We start from the raw sequence: 11567 nt of genomic DNA on the forward strand, positions 1-11567 counted from the left end.
ATTGTACTGGGTACCTTGACGCTCATTATCATTATCGGTGAGTAGTCTCGCGTTTGTTAACGGTATACATCAATGACCGGTAATCAAACGATTTCTCACATGGTCGACTTCAGATCATTTATTCCCATGGTGTAGAAATGTACCACGGCGGTCGGTGAAGACCTCAGGTTGTATCAGCATTCATTGGTTCACTTGACAGTTGCTCCTGTTGCTGCTAGTTGACACCACTCCACCTTATATGTTGCAGTCAGTCACGGCGACATTCTATATGCTGGCACCTGAGTTTGCAGTGTAGTACCATCCTATTCCATCATGTTCAGTTGGTACCTTTTGGGATCAGTCTTTGATATCAGTGATCTGTTGCATCTTTCAGCATCATTGACAGTTTTATATGTGATTTTCAGACATGTACTTACTCATTATGATCAGATGATCCATTATGTATCTTCCAGTCATTTATACTTGTATACTTAGTGGATCCGCTTGTACTTGATATGCGGACATGCTTTACTTTTCCTGAGCATGGGTATGCCCGCCTCAGACAGTGTTTCTTTCTGATCTCCTTTCGGTGGCTTGGCAGGTTGAATTCTGGTGAAGTCCTCCTCGGTTTTTCGGCAGAGTTCCTTTCCTTGTACTTACTTAATATATTTCGGCCATCATGTTCCCCTTCTGACCTCATACATTAGGGGGCATCTGTTATAGCTCCAAATCTCACTCTTATGGTTTGTGATGCTGCACTTATGGCCTAGGGCAACCCCTCCTTCCAGACCTGGTCCAAAAATTTAAAAAACAGTGTTTTATTCCCTATACGCGACATTGCCCTGAGTTAAACGCGTGTACACGCGGGTCTGTTATACCCAACCCGCGTGTATCTATTAAAACACTTAAAAAAATAATAAATTCCTCTTTTTCGGGCGGAGATCGCGGGTTTACCTGCTGGATCACCTGTTAGTGCCCGTGGCCCAACTGTTCCCAACCAACTCCTAACGAAAAAACTACTTTGGAGAGGGTATAAAAAGACATCAAAGGGAAGGCCAAGAGAGAGAGAGAGAGAAAAAGGAGAGCAAGATTATTATGCTGAGATTTTTCCCTTACACCAGGTCTGAAGTCCTTGGTGCATTCTGCACTTTCCCCCATTTTGCATAGGAAACCCTTGTTTCCATGTGTATTGGTGATCATTCATCCTTGATATCATCATTGAGTAAGACTTGGAAGGAGCTCTTGTTGGAGGCTTGAGGCTGGAACGAATCCGGGAGGAAGCTTGCTTGGAGCCTGCTGAAGGTGTTCAGGTGATATCTTTCCGATATATGTACTTTATTTGCCTTTATATATAAAGAAACACGTCTTTGTTCCCGAATAATCTTTCTTTATGCTTATGAGATTCTTGTGTTGAATTCTTATGAAAGTGGTTACTTAAAGATTTTTTATAACTAACTTTATAGCATAAAGATGATTTATACATAAGTATCTGTACATGTACTGTTGTGTTCTTTGATTTGTTTGTCTTGCAGGTCAAAGAAAGAAGAAGGGAACTCCAAGAAGGGTTTGGACCCTTAAGGTCTTCTCGAACGTAGGACCTTAGGTACGTACCCTTAACGTTAGCATTTGCTTAAAAGTAAAAATGATGGCTGTGTGTGTGTGTTTCTTTGAATAAGCAATTTTCAGTCTGGTAGAGTCTTAGCCCAAAGGACCCTAGGGGTACTTTCCCTTCAACCAACTAATCTTCAAATTTGAACCTCTGAGATACAACTTCAAATTTCCCACTCTTATGTGAATCCAACTCTGATACCATGTAGATACTTGGATATATATTTGAAAATTATCATGAAGTTTTAAACAAAATCACAAGATATCGATGTACACTATTGCTCTGTAGACATTATTTCACAAGTTAGAACAAAAATTTCAGGCATGCAAGAAGGAATAACACAAACGCAACAAGTATTTTTATCTGGGTAAAGAAATCTTCTAAAAACCCCAATGCCTCTCGCATTAATCAAATTAAATATAGATATATTACAATTTATTTGCTCAACTGAGCTCACCCTACAAGTGCACAACCTATCTCTCTGCTCACTGAAGGCCTCTGACCCAGACTTAGTCATATTTTTCCTCGACTTGAGATCCTATTTACTTTCATTTTTCCTTGAGGAATTATCCCCTATTATTTAGGAAATCCCTGTAATTGAATTTTGCAATTTATTTAGGTTGATCATCTGACTACATGCAACACCTGTACACTCAAGACTAATCTACAACTTATGTTACATTACATTGGAAGCCCCACCTAAACTGGGTAACTCGAATTATCTGCATGCACTATCTATTTTGGGTTGACTGATCAATTAACTGAATGATGACTAAGCTTGACTGAAGTCCCACTGCTTAACTGACCTTCCACTAATTCCTCCAAAAGTTGGAACTGGTTTAACTGAAAACAACCTAAGATAACTAACCTTGATTGCTACAAATTAGCAATCACACATTCAAAACTAAGCTCTAACTCCTCCAACTCAAATTTACTCAGTAAAATAGGTGACACAAGCCATGTCACACAAGTTAATATCATCCAAGTTTTCCGTTGATGTGGAAATTTGAATTTTCTCAATTTAATCAAAGCAAAATCAAATTGAGAAATTTTTGCTGCAATTTTCAACACTCTAGAATCCTCTTGAATGTGCACATCTGACTGGTTCCACACATGTGAGTAATTAAAGTTAGCATGCCATCCACTCATTACTTGGTGGTCAACAATATTGATCAACCGATGGGAGACAAAACTCTACATAAAATATCTACTTGAGGTGATATTCACACATTTGGAAAAATTTCTCTGTATAATGACATTAAGAGGTTGTTTAATTTGTTTCAAAAGTTTTGACCTAAATATTGTGCCATTTAAGGTCTCAAATAGTCTCAAGAAGTTTATGGACTCCAAATAAACAAAGTGGGACTACCCTTAGGGACCTATAAGTCAATAGCCTCAATTTTTCCACCTAGAAAGTACCAAATAAATGAAAAAGTATACATTGATCCATTTTAGATTGGGCATGGCTAAAATATATCAATTTTCCTTTGATACATTGAAAAATAAAGAGCTTACATAAGAATTCACTAATGAAATGATGCATGAAATCTATAACCACTGCAACTGAGATCTAATTAAAATATCCACCAGAGCTGATTATACATATATATACTAAAAGGAGGAGGGACTCACTTTATATCAAAACCATTGGGCTCAAGCCTTTTTTTATAATAGTCTCTGGAACTAGTACACCCATATATATCCACCAAAGCCGATTATACATATTTATACTAAAAGGAGGAAGGAATCACTTTATATCAAAACCATTGGGCTCAAGCCTTTTTTATAGTCTCTGGAACCGAAAAAAATAAACATTAAAAAAAAATATTAAAAAAATTCAAAACAATTAAAATTAAAATTAAAAGAACAAATTTAAAAATTATAAAAAAATTAAAAACATCATTTAATAAAAAAATTAAAATTAAAAAAATGAAAAACTTGAAAGAAAATTAAAATTTAAAAAAAAATATTAAATTAGAGAAAGATTCTTCGGCGAAAATCACATGGAATCTCTTTTGTCGACGCGTTTCGAACCAACTAGTGTGGTTCATCGTCAGGACAAGTTGAAGAAACAGATCTAGCTCATCATGCTAAATAGTCTGAGCGGAGCCTCCAACATCTATCATCTCTAACGGCTAGTTTGACTCAAGGACAGGGGTCAAAATTATTATAATAGTTTAATTCGTAAAAATAAATAAATTATTATTAAGGTAAATGGTACGAGACCTAATAATTAAAAATTATAAGTTAATTAATAATTAGTCAAATAAATGACCTTGAAATGCCTAAAAAATATAAATAATTTTATTTAAAAGTATTAAAAATAAAAGGTAATAAAGAAAATCAAAGTTAATAATTAAAAATTATAATTTAATTAATAATTTAAAAGGAAAATTAGTTAATTAAATGACCTAAAGGATGAATAAAATATTATTATTGAGGGTATTTGGCATGAGACCTAATAAATAAAAAAAAATTATAAGTTAATTAATAATTTAAAAAGGAAAAATTTCTAAATTATTAATTAACTTATAATTTTTATTTATTTATTAGGTCTCATGCCAAATACCCTCAATAATAATATTTTATTCATCCATTAGGTCATTTAATTAACTAATTTTCCTTTTAAATTATTAATTAAATTATAATTTTTAATTATTAACTTTGATTTTCTTTATTACCTTCTATTTTTAATACTTTTAAATAAAATTATTTATATTTTTTAGGCATTTCAAGGTCATTTATTTGACTAATTATTAATTAACTTATAATTTTTAATTATTAGGTCTCGTACCATTTACCTTAATAATAATTTATTTATTTTTACGAATTAAACTATTATAATAATTTTGACCCCTGTCCTTGAGTCAAACTAGCCGTTAGAGATGATAGTTGTTGGAGGCTCTGCTCAGACTATTTAGCATGATGAGCTAGATCTGTTTCTTCAACTTGTCCTGACGATGAACCACACTAGTTGGTTCGAAACACGTCGACAAATGAGATTCCATGTGATTTTCGCCGAAGAATCTTTCTCTAACATGATATGGATCACAGAAGCCTAAACTCTATTAAAAATATTAAAATTAAAATATATATATATATATATATATATATATATATATATATATATATATATATATATATATATATATAGATATATATATATATATATATATATATATATATATATATATATATATATTTAAATTAAAAAAATTATATTATAAATTTTAAATTATATAAAAAAAATAAAAATATATTTAAATTTAAAAAATATTTATATTATAAAATTTAAATTATAAAAAAATAAAAATTATAAAAATTAAATTATAAAAAAATTAAATTAATTTAAAAAAAATTATAAAAAAATATTAAAAGTCCCCCCCTCGCTCACCACCCGAATCACCAAGGCAGACTGGACGGAAATCACAAGCTCGACATATCAATGTTACGGCTCAAGCTTATGTCACAGGCACCCCTACCCAAGTGAGACAGATGATTACAGGTTGGGAGGTAGACCTCAACCAATGCACCAAGCAGGAGATACAAGAGGAAGAATGGAGGTTGTTGGTTCCGGAGCCCGGAAATACCCATGGCAGGCTTACATAGTATAAACAAATAGTGCATCTCTACTGGATGATGAAGAATATAGTGGCTAGGGCAATTATGAACACAACATGTTTCATTAAAACTAATCCAAGATTTTAGGAAATCCAAAAGGAATTCCAACTCATCCAATTCCAAATTCAGTAGAAAAATGTTCGGTTTGGCCGTATTGAACGACACATCAGGGGCCCGCCTCAATCAAAGATTTTGGGTTCTAGTGCAAAGGACCCAACTCCAGTGGAGTCATCAGAGGACTAGCTCTAGATGTTTCTTTTTTTTGTGGTTGTTGTTAAATTTTGATGTTGTATATGTCGTTAAGTAGTACTATTGTCAGTAGGTTAAGAGTGAATTGGATTTTAGACATTCATGCCTATAAGGCTAAGTTTGACAGACTTAAGAACTTTAGATATTGGATGGCTTATAACGCATTCCGATGGAAAAAATGTCTTGTTTCCTGATGGGCATGTTGAGGCCACAGAATGTCTATTATGGTTGTAATTTTCTTTTTATGAATGAATGAAAGGTCCTATTAAGCTTATAAAAAAAATGTTTAAAATACCTAAATGAAAAATTCTTCCATGGGTTGGATTCGAGTCAATTTCTTTGTTGTCTATGTTGTTGACATCTAAAAACTTAGAAAAAACGATCACTAAAATGTAGGGTTTTGGAAATATATGATGCATCCAAGATTTAAAAAGGTTTATAAACTATTATAATATAAAACTTCAGAAATTTAAGATTTTATAGAGATCAATCACATCTTAGATCAAGTAGCTATTTCTCAAAGTAGGAGAAAAGCAAGGCACCTTTTGTACTCAACTCATTATGAGTAACAATATCCTTACTTAGTATAATACATTGTTTATCCAATATAATCTAAAAACTTAGAAGGGATGAGATGTGTTATTGATAGTTAAAAATCAAAATATTAATTATATATATATACTTTTGGAAAAATATATCCATCTTAATTTTTATGCATTTAAAAAAATTATATTTCAAAATTTTTAATTTTTCTCTATAATTAATAAATTTATAGAAAATGAATCTGCATTTGTATAAGAAGTATCAATTATATAACAAAGTATATTAAATGGAATAACCTTAAATAAAAAATGATTGCAATTTTTTACCAAACATTTGATGGCTTTTTAAATTAGTAATTGATTTTCTTTTAACATGATTTTTTCTGTTTTCATGACATAGAAAAACGTACCTAGTCTTTTTGTTAGTTTTTCAATATGTTTAGTGCCTGAAAGGGACCCCCTTCCCCCTAAAGTGAAATATATAAAGTAATAACTATATGATTGTAGTGACTATGAGATAAAAACATAATTCAAAGAAAAGTAAAAGGCGAGGTGATTATATAATTCTTGGAATCAATATGATAGAGAGAAACCTACCCACTTGCAATCATAAAAATAACACCATACATCAATATCCAACAATTATCTAATTTTTGGAATCAATATGATAGAGAGAAACCAACCAATTGCGACCATAAAAGTAGCAACAAGCATCAACATCCTTTGGCATGAGGCTTTCAATAACCTCTTCACACATGAACATGAAAAGTATATTTCTTGTAGTTGACCTCAATGCTATTAATGTATAAAATAGATTCAATAAGATGGTTTGAACAAAAAAGACTTCCCATATGAATTAGTCTCATAGCCAACAAAATTCCTAGTAAAACACTTAGTGAGATTGTCATAAGTTGAATTCAAATATAATAATAAATGTTGATTTTGAACGACATGATTGGTCATATTTCTTGGAAAAAATACCAAGTTGGCATTGGTTAATGCAAAACCTCTCAGAAATATCAAAAAAAAAAAAAAAAATCGAAACAACATTTTTTAACAATCAATGTGTGGTTAATGGCCAACTTTTTCATGTCAACATCAATAGTGCAAGTTAAAAGACATGAAAATCAACAATCCAAGATCTCTTTTTTTTGGAAATTATCAAACATTTACAACTATACTCCCTTCATTGGCATGGACAAAGAAAGGATGTGTGAGTAACTTCAAAGTCTAACATGTGGCATCAAACCAATGAATAATGATGTTACTTGTGATGTAGCACCTTCTTACATTGTATTTAGGGACACTACATTTATGTTCAAGTTATTATTTGTAGGGGAGGAAAGGGCCCTAACCATGTATTTCACATAGTAAAGGATGTGACCATAAATATTCTCTTTATAAGTATCACAATGAGAGAAGTAACGAAATTGCTAGGAATTTGATTCACTCTAATTAAGTGAAGCAAAAGGTAGTAAAAAAGTCTGATGTAATTAATCATCATCATAAAAACTCATGAAAGTAATATGTGACTTGTTTGAAATGGGATTCGTGCCTAGGTCATGGAACATACATACATTTAGAAAGAACAATGATCAAAGCCAATGTGTGGCCACTAATGCGAAATTGTTGACATGATGATCCTTACATGCATGATGGACTATTGATATCATTTGAAACAAGAATTTATAGCTTCTAATTGAGTTGTACCAACTACCCATGAAATTCTCCGAAGGTGTAATGGTGATGCTGAAATGCAATTTGAATTATACCAAGTTGTCTCTAAATAATTGTAACATGCCATCATTATGTCATAAGTAGAGTTTGTGCTACACTCAAATTCTATTCATCTCATAAGAAGTTGTCTCTTAATAATTATAACATGGAACCATTATGACACAAGCAGAGTTTGTGCTACACTGAAATTTTATTCATCTCTTTCTTCTTTAAACATTTTTCCAGTTGGCTTTGATATCATTTGAAACAACAATTTATAGCTTCTAATTGAGTTGTCCCAACTACCCATGAAATTGCCCCAATGTGTAATGGTGATGTTGAAATGCAATTTGAATTATACCAAGTTGTCTCTAAATAATTGTAACATGCCATCATTATGACATAAGTGGAGTTTGTGCTACACTCAAATTCTATTCATCTCATAAGAAGTTGTCTCTAAATAATTATAACATGGCATGATTATGACACAAGTAGAGTTTGTGCTACACTCAAATTTTAGTCATCTCATTCTTCTTCAAACATTTTTCGAGTTGCCTTTCATATGTATGGATTAATTAATTAGAATTGTAACCTACCACTATTGTCACATGGTTTAGTGTTGTTATCTCTAATTATTCCACCTTGTAATACAAATGGATGCAATATTATTCATTATTGACATGCTTTCAATGCCTTAACCTTTTATTAGTCAAATAGATGGATTACAAATTTCCTAATTATGAATGTTTAATCATAAGAGATTATAAATATTTATTATTATTGAATCATGTTAGCCAAAATTATTTTTGGAAAAAATCTTTAAACCATTTGTAATCTGATTTGATTATCCATTTTTTTTAATTAAAAACACTTAGCTATAAAAACATCTAATTTATAGAAAAAAAAACAAAAAAAGAAACATAACATAACATAACATACATACATACATACATACAGATATATATATATATATATATATATATATATATATATATATATATATATATATATATATATATATATATATCTATATTCTCGTATCATATAATATAATATAATATAATATATAAATATATAATCCCGTGCAATAAGGGGCGAAATTTTCTGAGCCTGTGAAGTCAATATAAGCCAACCAGTGTTGGCCAACACAAAACTTAATCAATGTACAAGATTGGAGACAAACCTCCACTTTCTTGCCAACAACAATAAGGGACAGGGTCAACGTATGATGTATGAAAAAATTAGTGCAAGATGTGAGAATTTACGCATCAAGAAGCAGGCGCAAGGTTGTTCTTTAGAAGCAGGTGCAAGGTTGCAATTTCAATAAAAGTGTATGGTGTATAGAGTGAAGTGCCATTCTTTCATTGCCAGTGGTATAAGACTTCAACATCGAGATCTCAACCCTCTTGGGAAAAAACAAATTGGACTTCAAAACTTCAAAATTGGACCAAGTTTGCAGATTGAATTACGAAATAAAATGAAGATAAATATATATGATTCAATTGGGAAACCTCCCCCAAGATCCAATGTTTTGAATTCCTATATATCAAATATAGATATTAATGATCATGGATTTCTGATGTACATATAAACAGTCATGGATCACTAACATCTCTTATTCATCCATATCTATAGTCATGAATTACTACTATCCTTATTTATTAATTGATAGATTTCAACGCACCTACTATTATTTAACTTACGTATAACATTATGAATTAATGCCTTGTGAATAAAACTATTATTGTTTAACCAACAACATTGTAATGACACATTTTTTAAATATAACATTCTAATGGCGCATGGTGTAAACTAAATAGCAGCGTTTTTGGGAATTCCCTTGCCAGTGACTCCTCCTTGGTGAGTTAGATCTGAGGTGTTTGGATAGAGCAAAGTATAGGGAACCTTGGCCGGACCAGACCTGTTCTTCAATATTTCTACATTCTGTTTTCTTTCTCTTATATTCTTCTCTATCTCCTTCAACTTTGTTCTGAAACGTTTAAAAGCCTCTATCACACGTTCATCATCACTCCATTCATTCATGGCTCTTTGCCCCAAATATACCTCATCTGTTGAATGCCTCAACAGGATTTTTATCAAAGCTATACCAAGGGTGGTTTGAAACTGGTTACTTAGAGTTCTAAAGATAGGTAAGTCAGGATTCTCCACCAGCTCTGAGAACTCTTGGGACCCTTCTTCAGGGATCAATATTCTGCTCATGGTGGGCCGATCAGGCATGTATCTGGCATAAGGGTATTGCCTATAATTAACTGCAGCATGAAGAGTTGAGGCCACCCATATGATTGTTGTTATTGCTTTTTCAACTTCTTCCACGCTCTCCATGTTGTACCACCATGTCTCATCCTTCTTGTCTACGAGACCAACATTTCTGATTTTGGCCCACCATGTTTGAAGCTCTGTATCAGATTTAACTACATCATCACTCTGGTAGTACAAGGACAGGTACTCTTTAACCCATGAAACTATTGCAAACCATATCTCCAAAGAGTTGTCTTTAGTGCAACTTTTTGGAAGCTTTTCCAGTTTAATTTCTCTAAAATCTGGAAAGAATTCATTGAAATTCACAAGCTTGATGGGTAAACATTGCACAATAGAAGTGCCCTAGAGGTTTTTCATGGTGTTGAATCTATATATATAGTCAAAAAACAGTTTAAATAACACAAATCAAGATTTCACCTCAATTTTTTCCACCGGATTCCGGCACCAGAACTCCAAAAAGTCACATTATAGACAACTCCTATCTCCAATCCACAGCATAAGGGTAGTCTTCAATCATCAACTTCAGCCCGTAGGGTGTTGATGAGTCCATCACTGCCATACCCCTGTCAAGTTGTAGCCGTATATATATATATATATATATAGATATATATATATATATCTATATATATATATATATAATATATATATATATATATATATATATATATATATATATATATATATATATATATATAATATATATATATATATATATATCAAAATTAAAATGGATTGTTGGAAATATTAATCTCAACCACCGGCTTAAACACACTAACAACCACCATACTTGCCTAGTCAACTTTTGCAGGTTGCGATTTTGTTTGCAGGTGGAAGGACTGAAGTTCTGAAAAGAAGTATATATATATATATATATATATATATATATATATCAAAATTCAAATGGATTGTTGGAAATATTAATCTCAACCACCGCTTAAACACACTAATAACCACCATACTTTCCCAGTCAACTTTTGCAGGTTGCGATTTTGTTTGCAGGCGGATGCACTGAAGTTCTGAAAAGAAGTATGTATGTATATATATATATATATATATATATATATATAGAGAGAGAGAGAGAGAGAGAGAGAGAGAGAGATATATAGATATATCTGTTTATATATATCAAAATTCAAATGGATTATTGGAAATATTAATCTAAACCACCGGCTTAAACACACTGACAACCACCATACTTGCCCAGTCAACTTTTGCAGGTTACGATTTCATTTGTAGGTGGCAGGACTGAAGTTCTAAAAAGAAGTACAACGCTGACCATTCCGCAACACATCACATAGTTAAAGCACTTAATACATAGTTTGTAAAATGTATATTCAACCATTTACTCTGCAACTCTAATACATAGTTGGTAAAATGTATATTCAAACATTTACTGTGCAACTCTTAGTTGCAGTACGCAACCTCTCCAAGTTCAGAGAAAACCCTCATTTTGTATAATCGCCCATCCTGTTTCTTAATGATTTGTTGTGTCATGTATTAACGTTAAATTTGTATGTTGAGTTAAATATGAATGTAAAGAGTCATTTGTATGAGTGAGCGAGAGAGAGGGT

At 31.9% G+C, this 11567-nt stretch overlaps 1 pseudogene; it reads right to left on the reverse strand.

Moving 5' to 3' along the window:
- Positions 1-9528: 9528 nt before the first annotated feature.
- Positions 9529-10059, reverse strand: LOC149153664 (linoleate 9S-lipoxygenase 1 pseudogene; annotated as a pseudogene).
- Positions 10060-11567: the final 1508 nt, after the last annotated feature.

This window comes from Pinus tabuliformis, chromosome 9, assembly GCF_031772625.1.
Source record: "Pinus tabuliformis cultivar Carrire ecotype Pingquan chromosome 9, CPIR1, whole genome shotgun sequence".
Taxonomy (NCBI): domain Eukaryota; kingdom Viridiplantae; phylum Streptophyta; class Pinopsida; order Pinales; family Pinaceae; genus Pinus; species Pinus tabuliformis.